The sequence below is a fragment of the Amblyomma mixtum genome, chromosome 1 (assembly GCF_055824585.1).
Source record: "Amblyomma mixtum isolate Tamu chromosome 1, ASM5582458v1, whole genome shotgun sequence".
Lineage (NCBI taxonomy): Eukaryota > Metazoa > Arthropoda > Arachnida > Ixodida > Ixodidae > Amblyomma > Amblyomma mixtum.
The window spans coordinates 305672410-305686268 of record NC_143012.1 but is presented as its reverse complement, the minus strand read 5'-3'; the positions used below and the strand labels follow the sequence as shown (position 1 = coordinate 305686268).

At 46.8% G+C, this 13859-nt stretch overlaps 1 long non-coding RNA gene across 1 annotated transcript; it reads left to right on the top strand.

Moving 5' to 3' along the window:
- Positions 1-7426: 7426 nt before the first annotated feature.
- LOC149372296 (uncharacterized) lies at positions 7427-11287 on the top strand. Its single transcript, XR_016292317.1, has 4 exons — positions 7427-7674; positions 8000-8068; positions 8583-8647; positions 11176-11287. It is a non-coding gene; the product is annotated as an uncharacterized LOC149372296 (long non-coding RNA).
- The last annotated feature ends 2572 nt before the right edge of the window (positions 11288-13859 follow it).

Below are 13859 nucleotides of genomic sequence, written 5' to 3'. Positions count from 1 at the left end.
TGCGAAACACGGGAGAACTAATTTAACGAACTAATGCAATGCCTCGAAACATAATTTGCACAACAGGAGGACCTTCAAAACCCGAAAGCGTCCATTGCAACCAGTCTGCACGAAGCATGCAAATGTTTGCCCTACTTAACAGAAGTGACACACGACTTCCCGCCCAATTTGAGGGCGAAGCCAAATCAGACGCACACACTTTGCAAGGATCGAGGAATAAAGAAAATGAAGAAGGTTGTTAAATACGGGAAGCTGGCCGAGTCTCTGTTAACTCATGTTGACGACTAAATAGCGTGACCAGACGTACACAAAGAACGAAAAAGCGACAGGACCAGAAAACTCAATTTACGCAACAAATATTCAAGAAAATGCGATTGTGTGATGGTATGTGCATTCGCAGACGCGTCGTGCTGCACTGCGCGCGTGTCTTTCTAGCTTTCAGTTCGAAAGTTCAGCCGCCGGCATAATTAAGTGCACGTTTACGTGAAAGGTTGGTACAACCATGCACCCACTCTGCTTATCTGCATAGTTAAGGCTCTGGACGAAGCAATGCTCTCGCCCAAGAATACAGCGGCGGTAATTTGAATGACAGCTAATAGTAAACCATTCTTGACAGGCGGTCTTCTGGGTTAACAAAGGCTGTGAGACAGTTCCAAAGATTATACGCGACGTCACATCACCCCTCCTCTGCTTAATTAAAGTAGGACCATGGGCGCTCGTCGGGATACAGCCTCCTCGTTCGTCCAATGATTTATTCCAGATTATGTACTCGAACGAAGTCAGGTTATTTTACATGGCAAACAAAATGAATGAATGAATGAATGAATGAATGAATGAATGAATGAATGAATGAATGAATGAATGAATGAATGAATGAATGAATGAATGAAATTTTTATTGAGGACTCCGCTGTCGCCAGGGCTTTGTTGGTGCGCTGGGTCAGAGTTGGCCAGCGCGCCCTCACGCTGCTCATGAGTCAAGTTCTTGATTGTACAGGGTCAGTCACACTTAGAGGGAACATGGCTCCGCGTGGCCACGTACCTGCTGAGTGCCATTGCGACCAAGCCGGTGGCAAACCCGTGCTAAGGGGCAGATGACACGAAGTACCACGTCGAGGTACATCTTCTCGCGCGCCACTCTGTATTGATTCATGAACGGGTTAGATGCAATGGCACTCCGCAGGTACGTGGCCACACAGAGCCGTGTTCACTATAAGTGTGATTGACCCCGTTCCTATCGTTGGTTTATTATTGGAAGGCCCATGCCATGTGATAAAGGTCTGTCTTTTCGCTATAAAACTGGCATTCCGCTTTGTAAAGATTTTGGAATATTTTGTTATGGATGCTGGGTCTAAAGGAGGAATTAGTTTGCAATTTCCTAAGCGCTGTTTCCTCTATTTTCGAGAGTTTGCTATGTGTTCCAAGGTACGTCCTCCTGTTGAGTCTGTAGCGAAGAAGGACGCCCTAGAATAGGAGCAATGGTTCTTGCTTGTGTGCGGATGCCGACCGGGATGCCCGGAGTGCTAAGTCGAGGCAGCGGCGTGAGCGCCATTTTTCCCGGCCAGCGGGCCCTGCGCGGGTGTCCGATAATTTGGCACGACTTAATTTTGCCCCCATGGGTTAGGATGTGTGATTTTTGTTTACTAATCGTCCCATTCGCAAAGTTTCGACTCGACTCGCTGTTTGTGTCTCAATGATAATTGTATTGGGTTGCATGGTGACGGCTAGAGCTACAGCTCCATTTTCATAGCCCGCTGCGTCCGTGCATATGGTTAGAGGGCTGAGAGGCTTATACTTTTGGGAGATATTTTGTCCTGTCATCTATTATTGCGATACTTACGATGGATATTACGAGGTATTTGTTTGACTCTTATCTTGCCTATGATTTCGCTAGGTAGCTTGTGTGTTTACTTGAGTGATGTTATCCATGGATAACATCACTCAAGTAAACAGACAAGCTACCTGCAGAAATACCGTTTTTTTTTTTTAACCTCTCTCCCGGGTTTTGTTAAAGAGAACTTACTTACCTGGGCTTTTTGGTGGACTTCGATGTGTTCATCTGTGGTGTGGTGCAGTCCCAGACCTTCAAGCCTGTGCGTGGAGATATTGACTGGGAGTCCCAATGATCGTTTGTATGCCTTGCATATGAATGTGTTGATCTTGTCCACTACACTCTTTTTCAACGGCAAGTATGGGGTTACATACATGACCCTGCTGATAAAAAAGGCATGCACCAGGCGTATCGTGTCCTATACTCTTTGTTTCTAGCATTAATGACCCTCCCAATCATTCTGATGACTTGTTCATCTTCTGATGTAGTTGCAAATAGCTAAGCAGTTGAAATGCAAATTGCGTAGCCCGAAAGCAAAATGGTCCACGGCTTCTCAGCCATTCCCGAGCGAAGTGGCAATGCCTCTGTACCGTGCATTCCGAAACACTTTGTTTTGCAACAGCGAACGACATGGCGCTCAACAGAACGATAAACCACTCTACAGGCAATGTTTATATAACGATGCAAAATTAATTGTGAGTGCGTGCGTGCGTGAGCGCTCGAGCGAAGGCCGATAACAACAGAATTTCTAATTACTTACTTCATCCTTCGCTGGTTTCTTTTCACATGTAGGTAGCCTTTCAATCTATCTTTTATAACACTAAAGCAAGCTGTGGTCACCCGCGCCTCGTAGACACGTGCCATTCGAGAAGAGATCGGCGGCAGCAGCAGCAGCGGCAGCGAGTTCTCGACTCCACTTGTGACAAGCTGGGGCTGTTGATGTAGCACACATTTTGCGCTTTTCCTAATTGTTTTACCTCTCACTATACGAATCGCACACACTAAGCAGATCACTAAATATAACGCCTGCCCTGTGGCGTTTAAGGCCGCCAGCCTCCATTGAAGGAAATGTTTGAAGTCACGGTAATTCATTTTCCTCTTCCGCACGTGGCACGAGCCGACCAAGAAGTAGGCGGGGTGGTAGGGAGTTGCGAAAGAACATTAAAAGTGTACAGCTCTCAACGTAATTGAGATATGTAGAGAGATAATGTAGAGCGAAATTTCGAAAGTCGCCGTCTTGGCTGAGTGAGAGCCGGCAGACACGGACGCCTCCACGACCATTCATTCTGCCTCGCGGGTACCAGGAGTCTGGAACGGGAGAAAGGGTTCCTCCTCAGAAGAAAGAGCTCATGGAACAGGTGAATCGTGGGAGGATAAAATAAAGAGAGAGAAAAAAAAGATAATTGAAGACAAAAAAAAAGGAAGAGATGAGTAGAGCAAGGCCTGTTCATGACAAGACAGCAAAAGGCGCGAGTGTTCGTTTCCGTATTCTGCCCGCACCGAGCAGGCAGCATGGAGCGGAGGCCACCGCTGAAGCTGTAACTCGGTCGAAAAATGAAGCAGGCAGTCAGTTACAGGTTGAGCGTTGCCAAAATTAATGTTGCTAGTTCTGAAAACATAAAACAATGAAAATGAGGCGAAAAGTTTGGAACGAAGCTAACCGCGGACGTTGAGAGAGTGTGTAAAGTGAATGGATGATTGATGGGAAGGTGTAGAAAATTCTTGCATAGCGAGCCTATCGGCGGCCACCCAAGTACCGTATTTTCCGGTGTATAAGACGCACCCTTGTATAAGACGCACCCGCCATATATGCAGGCTGTTATTGAAAATGTTGGTATATAAGACGCACCCGTATATAAGACGCACCCCAATTTACCCAGTTAGGCTAGTGAGGATCAATTAAACACGCTTGCGCGACCATCATGAAATTCACCGTGCCTGTGAGAAATTCGTAAGCAACGCTAAGTGGTCAAAAAAGGCATCACTCACGCCATTCCCGCCCACGTTATAGAAAAAAAAAAGATAGAAAAAACGAAAAAACCCTTCCATATGTCCATAAGAACATTTTATTTCTACTTAAAACCTTGGAAGTCTTCACCTTCGGATGCGCTATCAAAAAGTTCGCCCATTTCTGGAGGCAACGCGACTGGAACATTCTTTTCGCACTACGTACACGAAGCAAACAAAGTTGCAAAGGGTGGCTGAAAAAAGAACGCCGGCTAGTCCTGGCTTGTCTTGACAATGGCTAGAAACAGGATTGCCGTTATCTTATGGCATTTCACGTTACTTTTGCTTGGGGCCTCCGAAACGGTCACGTGTTTGTGATAACGGAAGTCGTCATCCCCGCCGTTTCATGATAAAGTTCACCTAAAAGGAGTTGCGCACGACGGTCTCCGTATTGAAGTATTAACCGTGTTACAACCGCATCATTGCTAGTGATATTTTTTCGGTAAAAAAAGCTTGAAAATGAACCTGAGTAATTTCTGAAAAAACGAAAAATTCGCATATAAGACACACCCTTGTATAGGACGCACCAGCAAGATTTTCGAAAAAAAAACCGCGTCTTATACACCGGAAAATACGGTATGTCGCCTTCATATATCACACGAGTGTTCTCGAGGCTAGAACGCGACTAAAAGAGAAATAAACAGGCTGGCAATTCCAGGAGGTTCTCAACGTCTGCCTCTCTCAGGAAGGGAAGGTGGTGAGAGTGTACAGAGAGGAAGCATGGGAAAAAAATCGGGGGGGGGGGGGGGGGGGGGGTGAATTTAACGAATGCTCCCCGAAGCTTCCTGTCTGCAGAGTTTAAGCGGAACTTTTTCAGAAAGTGTCAGCACTTAGCTCTCATAAGTGTTACAAAGAATGCACCTAGGAAGATGTAAATAGTATCTCCGCAGTTCATCTTATCCTTATCCAGAATGAAAAAAAAAATTAAGTATTAGCTTATTTTGTTACACTTAGATGACCGTGACGGGACAATTACGATGCTGTGGTAACAAATAAATCCTCAAACTCAGTAAACCTCGATCACGTCATGAGAGAACGAATGAAGGAAGGAGTGAAAGAAGGAAGAAAGAAAAAGATGCCATAGGGGAGGGCTTCGGATTAATTTGAACCGCCCGGGAATCATTTGCACTGACATCACATAGCACACGGCCGTTTTCTGCAATTCGCCTCCATCGAAAACTTTTTTTTTTTCAGGGGCTTTAGCACCGTGAATTAGGCAGATTATCCGTAAGTTTTTCTATGATCTAAAAGCCTGAGCGATAAGAAGTTCAAGGAAGCGCAATGGCGGCGATGATTCCGATGAACTTCCATCACCCAAGTCGGTGAGATTGATATTGACCTAAGAACCAAGTACATCAGGTATACGGGTGTCACATTGGTAACATACAGGGAGAGCGAATAGATGTACAAATTTTCACTTTATATAAATTCACTACACTGTGATGCGCAGTGCCAAAGACGCTGGAGTCCAACGGGATACAGGTTTGGATAGGCGCAGCGCATTAGCCCTGCACAACTAAGCACTGATTATTAAGCCAGCGCGGTATTGTCTGCTGTGTTCTTCTCATCAATATCAGAGGGTTTTAGCACGGCGCAATCCGTGATCAGCTACCACTACACGAAGATGTGCGACCTGAAAGGGTGCACACCTTCTAATGCGCAGGCGCATCTGGTTCCCCATGTAAGCGGATCTGTCTAAATATTTTTCTCTTTTTGCGCCGTTTTTTCTTTGATCATGAACCGTCAACTGACCCAAACTTTCAATTTGGTTTGAAAAGTGAGCTCAGAGCACATAGTGCGCCATAAACTATTATCGAACCCTTTGTCGGTAAGTGTGATCTGTTTTAGCCACGGTAGTTTCAACTGAAAGAGAGAGATTGGTATGTGGGGATTATGGACAGGACACGGGTAAGTCCGCTAGGCTCTCGATCAAGGCTAGGCTCTCACCCACGCCGCTAACTACGAGTATCTCTTTCGCCATAAGCCGGAGCCATGGGCGTCCGGAGGGGGGGGCAAGGGGGGGGCGGCTGCACCCCCCTGGAAAATCACTCTCTCGAACCGTGAGTGATGGCCCACGCCAGGGGCGGTGGTGCGCTCAGCCAAAAGGGTGAAAGCAGCCCCTCTTCCACACTTTGGGTCACATCTGCGAAACGCCGCGTACGGGCGCGCGTCGTTCCGCCGTTTTCAAACCACGCCATCGTTAGCTCTACTAAAGGGCGACCTGTTGCAGAAATACAGCGGCACCGGCGAGCATGTGTTTCGAGCAGTCTTGAGATGGGTGTCTGTTTCTATGATCTCTAGAGAGATAGCGACAGGGAGGCAGACAGTGCACAGGGCATCTTGTTTTCGCCTTCGTCGCTCGCTATAATCAGGATACGTTCGTACGCCGGCCACCGATGAATTCTTCAGGAGGGAAGGACAAATCAGCCGTGTCCACCCCCGCTTTGTCGGGCTGCTCAGGGGCAAGCGGGCGATGAGTTGGCGCCGCCGCCGCTCGCCGTCTCCTCCCATCCACGGGAGAACGCAGTTCGGTAGAAGCGCCGCTTTCAGAATCTTCGGCAAAGGGGATTATCTGCTTTTGTTCACGGCGACGCAGTCTCCAGAGGCGCCCCCACACCAGCGTTCCTTGAGTCTTCTCCGAAAACCAGCGCCTTTGGTCAACGCAGCCCGATGGCGCCTGCCTGGCTCGCCTGTCACCTCTGGCTGGGCCTCAAATCACAACAGCGCCCATGTACTGTGCGATGTCAGTGCATGGTAAAGAGACCCAGGTGGTCGACATTATCCGGAACTCTGTACTACTCCGTCCCGAATAGCCTGAGTTGTTTTGGGGCTCTGAACCCCATAAAAACACAAAAACAAATTTTCCGACCGGAGTGGCGAGTGTCCCTCTCGCTCGGAAGTCGCTCGGCGTTCTTTTCACCCCCAAAATGTGCATGCGGGGATATTGCGGCAAGTAAGCCCTTGCACGTGTGCGCGCCTCTGTGTTTGTGCTTCGGTCCCAGTCAACCACGGATATCCGTGGTATATCCGAGTAAGGTCCGAATCTCCAGTGCCAGGCTGGGATGTCCATAGGGCATGCCTACGTATGTCCATATTCGGATATACGCATCGGAGATTCTGTGTATGTACGAGGGACGTTCGTTTTTGGATGGCTGGCGGACATCCGCCGGCGGATGTCCGAGGAGTATCCGTAAACATCCCTCTTGGGATGTGAGCTTACATGACATATATAATTTGTTTTCCCTCAGACGAACATTTTAAAACAAATTCTATTTTGCCAATGCCAAAATTCACACAATCACATTTCTACCACCAACTAGTTTAATATTCAGATTGATTAAGAACACTCAACTATGGTGTTGATGTTAAAGAACCAGAATTAAACGAATCGCTTGGCTTTCTGGCGCCAGTGCTCATAATTAACGCCCTTTTATCCTGCAGCACTCCTTCGAGGTAACCGAGGCATGTAGCCATGCATGATGCCTTCCATGCAAACAAACCCTAATAAACTCCTACCAGGGGCCGCGGCAGAGCGGTAAGCCTAAAAGTCAACCCAATCCAATCTATCAGCCAAGCCAATATTTGTCGCGCGATGGTCTCGTTGGTTTTCGTCGCGTGGTGCTCCTTTCGACCTTTACTTTTGCTGCAATGTGCGGTTTGTTCGCTCTGTGGTTGCTTGGCTGTGCTACAAATGTGTTGTGTCATCTACGCGCTCGAAAAGACGTTCGTTTGATTCTGAGGCTCTCGTGAAAAAGCTCCGGTGTCGCCTGACCCCTTGCCGAGACATGCTTTGTTGCTTTGGATGAAAGAAGCGGCCATGGTGTTAACACTTGCGAGGTAAGTAACTGTGCTTGAAAATTACTTTCAGGGTGTTGCTGTGGGATGACTAAACCGCATTAACGCAGTTGTACTCTATTGCGCTACTTGTTTGCCACGGAGTGGAAGTTGCAAGCACTATGCATTAGCTGCCGCAAACGTGTTTCTCGTGTTTGTGAAAAAAAGTTGAGACGGTGTGTAGTTGCATGGTGTGAATCTTAAGGCAATTGCGCGTAGGTTCATAATTACGATAAAACAGAATGCACGAAAAGCATAGTGCCAGGACGGTGTTAGTTTTTCAGTGCTTCGCGACTTAGTTTTTCTTACTTTTCTGTTGCCTTTGCAGTGTGGATGTGGCCCGGCTACCGAGTGTATTGGTGCCTACATTAATTATGCCAAGCCGTGGAAAGCACAGGTAGGTTGAAAATGTCATATAAAAGTTGTGCATACTTCCACAGCTTATTAATTTATTTATTAGGCTTGCCAAATGGAAGTCTCCAACCATCCACTCACTACACAGTACTTTGCACTGTGCAGTAGCATTGCTTAGGAAAGCTTAACTGTTGTGTTAAATTTGCGAGCTTCAGTCACATTTTTCACTTACTTCCCAATCACTGAGTGCAATGAGCTCTTGCAGTGCTTTGGTATAAGTTTGCCAAACATGTTATGCCCACAGGGCTCAATGCTGAGCCAGATAGCAGGACCATATATGACACGCCTAGAGCCACATGTTCCTGGATTGTTACCATACCTCTCTTCCTTACTCCTGTGCAGCTGTGGATCATCAAATATGCTGTCAGTGCCCTGATGCGTGATTCATCAGTGAACCCTGTGGGCATTGTAGTTTGGACAGAGATTGTGTTTTGCTGCATCGTTGACAACGTGCAGTATAAGGTGCTCTCTCATACTTTATTTTCTTGTCCATACAGTGTGGATGTGACTGACCTAAGCTAGCAGCTATATAGTACCTGCAGCTTACAGCAGCAACCTTCAGGTAAGTTTGAACTACAGTGCAAGTTTGACCCTGTCACATAATGGATACTTTCCTTCTGTTTGCTCTGTGCAGCGGAGGGTATCTGGCTATACTGCAGTGTACTTGTACAATAATGGATAAAAATTTTTGGTATGAGCGTTCTTTGTGAAACGTTTTCTCTGTACTGTTAGCCAGAGCAATTTAATCAAAAGCCTAGAATCAGGAGGGGACATGGATACTCGATCTTATTGAACAAATTTCAGCTGACTGCCTGGCGAGGCAATGCAAAAATAAATATTTTCGGAAAATCGACATCCAGCAAACTTTTCTCTATGAGTGTACCTTGTGCCCAACCTAAGTCATTAGCTAGCTTGCAACGATGTGGCAAGGATCCCTACTCTTGCACTTGAATTTTTTTGACCATCAGTGTGGAAGTGACTGCCTGTGGGAGTAGCTGTGGTGTCTTGCAATGTAAAAGACAAAAGAGCTACTACTGGGGCGAGTTGGAAATACATACTTGAAGGAATTGGTGAGCGCTATAGAAACACTGAAAAAGGACAAACGCACAGGACGAAGCGCTTTCTAACTACTGTTTAATCTCAGAAGAAACGTGACTATATACACACATTTGATGACAAGAATGAAGGAAAAACAGGTAAAAACTACGCGCGCTTACAACAGCCGAAGATTACTGTTCTTGAGGGAGGTTAATTCTGTTCCCCCTAACATCACTGAAGGGGAGCTGACGCATTGCTTATCTGGAGCAATGTGCATTGCAAAAGCTTCGATAATTTCTTGTTCCCGTCTGTTTCTAGCCCTACCTATTACTTTGGTGTTTTTTAGCAAGGGTATGCATTTACAGTGTGCGAAATGAGGTGCCAGATTACCGGACTTTGCAAGTTGTTCACTTGATCTTTCGTGTTCCCGGAGCCTCTTGTTAAGGCATCTTCCCGTTTGCCCTGCGTAAGTTTGTTGGCAGCTGAGGGGAATGCTGTAAATGACGTTTTCGTCACACTTTACATAGGTGTTTTCGTGTTTGGTGTTGCACCCAGGTTTCTTTTTGTGGTCTTCATTCTCGTTGACCTTTTTACACATTCCAATGAGCTTATTGGGAGCTGAAGAAACCACCTGGACTCCGTACTTGTTAGCTGTCCTCCTTATTCTGTGGGAGATATTGTGAACCTACGGCATCACGGCAGGGCGTCCCTCGTAGCTCATTTTCTTAGTTTTGTGGGACCCATTAACTTCTCTTAGTAAGCTTTCAGCAATGCTGCAAAGTAACTGCTCCGGATAACCGCTCTCCTTCAATTGGGAGACCTGTTGGTCTACGCTCTGAATTATCGAGTGGGGGCAAGATTTTCTTATAGCTGGTTTCAGGCAAGACGTAGCTACAGCTCGCTTTACAATTCTGGAATGACTGATAATTCACAGCGTAGACCAACAGGTCTCCCGATTGAAGGAGAGCGGTTACCCGTAGCAGTTACTTTGCTGTACTGCTGAAAGCTTACTAAGAGAAGTTACTGGGTCCCACAAAACTAAGAAAACGAGCTACGAGGGACGCCCTGCTGTGATGCCGTATGTTCACAATATCTCCCACAGAATAAGGAGGACAGCTAACAAGTACGGAGTCCAGGTGGTTTCTTCAGCTCCCAATAAGCTCATTGGAATGTGTAAAAAGGTCAACGAGAATGAAGACCACAAAAAGAAACCTGGGTGCAACACCAAACACGAAAACACCTATGTAAAGTGTGACGAAAACGTCATTTACAGCATTCCCCTCAGCTGCCAACAAACTTACGCAGGGCAAACGGGAAGGTGCCTTAACAAGAGGCTCCGGGAACACGAAAGATCAAGTGAACAACTTGCAAAGTCCGGTAATCTGGCACCTCATTTCGCACACTGTAAATGCATACCCTTGCTAAAAAACACCAAAGTAATAGGTAGGGCTAGAAACTGACGGGAACGAGAAATTATCGAAAATTTTGCAATGCACGTTGCTCCAGATAAGCAATGCGTCAGCTCCCCTTCAGTGATGTTAGGGGGAACAGAATTAACCTACCTCAAGAATAGTAATCTTCGGCTGTTGTAAGCTCGCATAGTTTTTACCTGTTTTTCCTTCATTCTTGTCAGCGCGTGTTCCTCCCTCTTCTGTGTATGATATGAAGTCAAATGTGTGTATTTAGTCATGTTTCTTCTGAGAATAAACAGTTGTCCTGTGTGTTTATCCCTTTTCCGTGTTTTTATAGCGCTCACCAATTCCTTCAAGCTTGCAATGTACACGCATTTTTCATGAACTGGTACAAAGCTTTGCAGTCGGGCATTTGTTTTTGCAGTTTTTTTGGAAAAGCAAAATATTTTGTATTGCAAGAAATATTCTCACCTCTGTTGCTTACAACTTACTAGTTGTTCAAGATGTAAACATGCTTTCGGAGCGGCAGATGGCTAATTTACTTGGCACGGTGGACTTACTGCATACAACTGTATGGTGTCTGTCAAATTCGCTTGCTTTAATGACATATTCTGAACTTAATGTTTACTGTTTTCTGCAGAATACGTCCCCGGCTTGTCTACAAATTCATCATGGTCTGTACAGTATCCTTCCTGCTGCTGTGTATGGCCGGCTTGATGAATTCCTCATGAAGACTGAAGACGGCATTTGTGTCATAATAAAATCATCCCGACTGATATGCTTTGCCATTTTGGTCGATTGCTTTACAGATTCATGCAGATTACATACAGCAAGGTGTATGTCCGATTTCAGACACTCTGCGGGCTTTTAATAAGCCCAGTGGCCCTGGGAGGTGCACTGATTGGTGGTTGTAGTTCTGGCTTGCCTCATAATGGTGAAGAATGCATTACCTGCAAATATCCTCAAAAGATCCGCCGGCGGATATCCGAGATGGATATCTGTCGGCAGTCTAAATAATTATATTTGTACCTCCGTCGGAGGTCCGTGCGAGAGCCGTTGGACGTCGGCGGATCTCCCACGGATATCCGTATATCCAGTAAAGGACATACCTCGGACGTCCACTGAATGTACACTGGTTGATTGGGGTGTTTTTAGTGGCCGGTTGTCAACGAAGCTGAGAACAACCAAGACAGCGGACGAGAAAACGACGAGCGGCGAGCAGTGTGTGTGCGGTTGCTCGACTGTGCGGATGCGCGAGCAAGATGGAGCGAGGTGTATGAAGCTGCGAGCGTGCATTTATCTTGTAAATAAGTTTTCGTTGTATATATAGTCATCTTTTGTTTTCAACGTACGCGTTCAACCGTTTTTCCAATCAATGTGTATGATGAGTGTTCACCGAGAGCGTGTAATGAAGCACAGAAATGAATTTATCACCCGTGTAATCACGCAATTCGCCCAGAAAAATCCGAGGCGCCTACAGCTGCTGTTCAAGGAAGACTGACTGAGTGATTGTAGTTGCGTGTTTGTGAACATATTGTGCTGTGTACTGGTCATCAATCCGGGTGAGTCGAGAACCCGTATGCAGCAAGACTGAGCTCTCTTCTCCACAAGTAACAGTATCTTTTTGCATTTTTTATTAACTTTAAATGTTTTTTCGTTGATAAACTCCAATGTATCTCTACTAGCCACGCTTTAATGTTGGCGATCCACCAAGTAAAAAATTTTCAGTTGCGTTTCCAGCGTTGACCTGTGTACTTCTCCTCCTTGTGAATGCGTCCTTTTCGCTGGTTTTCTACGTACGGGCTTTAATTTGCTGTTTGTATTTTTTTTTCATGTGTGTATTTCACTTATTTTTTAGCTTTATATAAATAAATCAATTTAATCCGCAAATAGTGCCTTTCTGCTATGAACATACCCCCCCCCCCCCCCCCCCCCCCCCCCCCCCCCCCCCCCCCCCCCCCCCCCCCCCCCCACTCCGGCGACAACCAATGGGGCACCCCCCTGCAAAAAATACTGCGGACGCCCTTGGCCGGAGCTAATCGGTTCTGCTCGAGTGCCGTGCACCATGCACTTAAACGCCAACGAGGGACACCACACAGCAAGGAGACACGACAGTTGTTAGCCTTAATAAAGATCACTTGTTATCCTCGTGTCGTGTCTCCTTGCTGTGTGGTGTCCCTCGTTGGTCATGGGGTCATGGAATAGGTATTAAGTAGCACCCTAAACTCGCGTAAGCAGCATTAATTACAACTAATAAACAGTATACTCTCGTTCAGATGAACTCTCGGATATGACGAACACTGTGAGAACACTTGGCTGTTTCCTACGGGCTCAATGAAAAAAATAATAATAAAAGGAAGTGTGCTGAGCGTGCGGCCAGGGCGAACCGCGTCGACTCCGCACAACAACACCCACGGGGTGTCCGAGCGGCACTGTCGAGTCAAAAGTGGAAAAAAAGAAAAGCACGCTTTCCCACAATAAGCTCTTTTCTTGCTAAAAAGCGCAATCCCAGCATAGCTTCCCCGCACAATCGCAAGAAGATGCGGAGAAGCTATCTCGCGCGGATGCCCTTTCTTTCTTTCTTTTTTTTTTATTTCTCGCGGAGTTGCAGATTTCTTTAAAAAGCAAGCTTTATGGAGGGGTCCGCATTCTTGCGGGGGTGCGTCCTCATGCTGGGACGCCTTGTTGCAGGCGAGCTTTCTTGCAGCTTCTTGCGAGGAAGGCGGGTGCCTTCGCGCCTGCCTGTACGCGGCACAGAAGTTTAACATGGTCAAATATCGGCCTCGCGAGCGTGTCACGTTCCGTGTGTTGTCTCTGGCGGGCTATTCTATATTCCTCGCAATCGCCTGTGTGATTTTCCTTGGCTTTCACCACCGCACACTGGCCATTCCCCTCGTGTGGGTATGTGTCTTGTCCACTGAAGTCAACACCAGTGCACCAGCTGCTCTTTGACTGGAGGTTTAAACAGACGAGAGCCGAACTTCTTATATAGTGTAGCAACATGCATTCTCAGGGTGCCGAAAGCTGACATGGCCAAATATCAGCGCCGCGTCTGTACGCGAGCGACAGATGGAGAGACGCGTGGTGCATCTTGAAACAAAATTAAGCTCACGAAACAGCATGTGTGCACAAGACGTGTTTCGTGCGCTTTGTTGCAAGAGGTCATGAACCTGCACCTGATACCGCAGCGGTGGCCTAGCGGTTTGAGCATCCGCCTCGCATATGCGGGAGATGCGGCCGGGGTTCGATCCCCAGTGCTGCCGGGTACCCACCGTTGATACAATGGGTACAAGCTTTCCCCTGCCTGGTGCTCGGCTTCTTTGG